This window comes from Mus caroli, chromosome 17, assembly GCF_900094665.2.
Source record: "Mus caroli chromosome 17, CAROLI_EIJ_v1.1, whole genome shotgun sequence".
Taxonomy (NCBI): Eukaryota; Metazoa; Chordata; class Mammalia; order Rodentia; family Muridae; genus Mus; species Mus caroli.
The window spans coordinates 60,792,377-60,795,926 of NC_034586.1; positions in this window are offsets into that span (position 1 = coordinate 60,792,377).

The following is a 3,550-nucleotide window of genomic DNA, read 5'->3' on the forward strand; positions in this document are numbered from 1 at the left end:
TTTTTGGTTTTTCTAGACAGGGTTTCTCTGTATAGCCCTGGCTGTCCTGGAACTCACTTTGTAGACCAGGCTGGCCTCGAACTCAGAAACCCGCCTGCCTCTGCCTCCTGAGTGCTGGGATTAAAGGTGTGTGCCACCACGCCCGGTTTAGCCCAGTACAGTTTAAGATTCTCGGGGAGGCTGGAACTGTCACCTAACCTAAAAATTGTGCAGTAACACTCAAGTTTAGGTGATGTTTGTGCTGAGTCCCCAAACAGCATCCGCAAGTGCCACTTGTTGAGCGCTGCTGGGCATCATCTGCTTGAAAGAGGGGTGACATGTCTGCTCTGACGCCATCTTAGATTTGTCCTTCATGAGTCTCTTGGCGTCTCATCTTTCTCATTTATGAAACTGAGCTTGTGTTGCTGCTCTGCGTGTCGAATAATTCCGATCAGTGAGAGTAGGCACGTGGGTAAATAACGTGCTCAGCACTGTATCCTTGGAAATGTTGATCGTTAGGATCCTTTCTTCCACTCTTCCGAGTTTAGGCATGGCAAGTTTCAGTGAGGCGGAATGAGAGATGAGTACAGGGTGCCAAGGGAACTCTGGAAGACTACAGTGAAAGTGTTAAACTGGACTGTTAACTAGTTAATGGCAACCTGCTTCACAAAACTGAGTTCCTTTGTTGAAAGATCAGCAGGGCTCAGAGCGGTAGTAGAACTCGTGCTTGCAGGAAACCTCTGCTGTTATAATTCTGTCTGTCCCCATTTCTGTTTTGCCCTTGTGTCTTGGTTCTCCAGTCCCCAGGACGTTGTCTATCTAAACTGACGTCCAACTGTCCTCTCAATAGGAAAAGTGTCTCAGGGGGCAGCTTCTCTGTTCCAAGCACTGAGGAAGCCTGAGAGGCTGAAGCAAGCAGTCAAGAATTCACCTGAGCGTTGCTATTTATACAGTATTTTTTGCATTCTTTCTGGTCCCAAAGGTCCACCAGGAAACTGTGTGAGGAAGGGCTAGAGGGAGAGGGAAGGAGGGAAGGAAGGAGGGCGGGAGACTGGGAGATGGTTCCCAGAATCTGTAGCTGATTTGCAAGCCTGAGGAGCTTGCACGAAAGGCAGTCATAAAAGTCAGTCATTGGCTCTGATATTTATAGTAAGTCTGAGGAGAGACAGAAGAGAGAGCCATGAAATGTTATTAGGAAGCCAGGGAAATGGAGAGAATACCTCACTATAACTCACACCGTACTACTTGACTTTTTAAATGTATGATATACCTGTGGGATTCACTTCTAGAAACTGAGTCTAGAACCTGCCCTCTCCGACCAATGGCAGATCGTTAGCTGCTATATAGCTTTTTGATACAAGACATTGAAATGTACTGAACAGAAATGTACACAGATAAGATCTATAAAGGAACTCTAGGTTTTCTTCTCTCTATTGCTTGCTGCTCACTCGCTCGCTTTTCTTTTCCTTTTTAAATGTTAGACATTGGAGAACTGTACTGAATCTCAAGTTATCTGACTAGCCGCAGTACCAACTGTTGCCTAATTTTCAAGTCTGGTTGAACTGTAGAAAACATTTTTTTTATAAAACACCTTTTCGGTCAGTGAGAAGACAGAAGGGGGGCGGGGGAAGACAATTCTCTTGTGATATTGAAAAGACTATCAAGTGGCTTGCACATAAGCAAAAATGCAGTACTGTGCAAACCAAAGATGCTCGTTTAGCCGATACAAACGGATCAGTAGTGCAGATACTTGGCAATCAGTGGTTGGCAATCCTGAAGTGCCCCAGGAGGAAGGAGTGGTGAGGATCAGCTGTCACCAGGGTAGGTCTGGTTACTATCTGGGCTTATAGTCTGATTTTGTAATCCCATGTGCGATGAGTTAGTGTCTTGTAGGGGTGAGATCACGGTGCTTGCAAAACTAATGGACATATTGTGATTGCTCTCTCTGTTATGCCGAGTACTGGAAATACCACAAGCCCAGGGCAGAAGAATATACTTTAATATATAATAGAGAAATCGCTGTTACATACGTGTTCCTTTAAAATACCTTTCAGGGCCTTCCAAAGGCTTAAGTCTTGCATCCCTGTGGATTAGAATTAGGACTTCTTAGGAGCCTTGAGAGAACATTGGCCTTTGTGAGGCCACTGGCCCCCCACTGCAGCAGCAATGGGCAAGTGTTAGTGACTAATGCCAAGCAGTTCTTCCTGCAGTGAAAGAGCCACAATCTTAGGGCCCAGGCCCTTGCTCAGGCAGTATCCTAGTCAGAGAGAAGACACTCACAGAAGGGCCCTGACTGACCTCAGCCAGTGCCTCTCACCACCACAGCAAGCACCCTAAGATTCTCTGGCATCCAACACTTACCCAACGCCTACTAAACAGTACATTGTAAGAAATACCTGCTGGCTGGCTCAAGGAAATAAGATCCATTATACTTTTAAAATGATTTAGAACAAGCTAAGCCACTAAAGAAACCTGACCTTTGAGAGAGGCCAGCCAACTACTAATAGACCTACTACATATAATAAGAGGAGAGACACAGTTGATTTCTATTGTGATTTTGATTAGAGTAAAGAGATCCCTATGGCATTATGGAGGCACACCTATAGATGTGTGTATCTGTGAGGGTATTTTCACAGAGGATTAACTGAGGTCCTGTTCTCACCCTCATCAGTGTGTGTGTGTGTGTGTGTGTGTGTGTGTGTGTGTGTGTGTGTGACACTGTCTTCTTTGTCTGGGGTTGTAAACTAAATGAAAAGGGAATATAGAACACAAACTGTATCCCTGCCTTCACTTTCTTCTGCTTCCTGCCTGTATATACAATGTGTCTGGCTACCCCCTGCTCCTGCTAGATCCTGCCTTCTCTGCAGGGAGGTACTATAACCCCTCAAATGAGAACCCTAATGAACCCTGCCTTCCTTGAGTTACCTCTATCAAAGGTAGTTTGTCACAGTAAAGGGACAAGTCCTGGCTATTGACTACTATAAACCAGGTGGTGGCAAGGGGTTGGGGAGAATTCAGCATTAGTTTATAATCAATCCAGCTTGTTAGAGTGTGGGTCATGTAACTGAGTATGGAGGCTGTGAAGACTTTGACAATGCTAAGAGGCTTCTGAACATGCAGCAGCCAACAATGAATTGGATGCCATCTGCAAAAATGTACCTGAGGTCCTGAGGGAGCATTCATCTGTGTAGCATGGCATCACGCCACAGCAGCCTTGGATCCCGACACACACATGTCCTTTCTGCAGGCATGCCACCAACCTTACAGTGTTGACGGAAACACGGCAGCTCAGACGCAAGTACTGTATGTCGTGAATGCGCAGTGTTTTCACTGTGCATGAATAATATGTTGCTCCTATAGAAACATCATGGCTCAATCATGGAGAACGAAGACTTATAATACTTTCCTATTGTCATTTCTCAGCATGTGTAAGATTGGTTGGTTTTAGATTGTGCTCTGTGAGAGTGTTTGATTATAGGATGTTTTTAAGGCACTGATCCAAGTCTCTCTCTCTCTCTCTCTCTCTCTCTCTCTCTCTCTCTCTCTCTCTCTCACACACACACACACACAC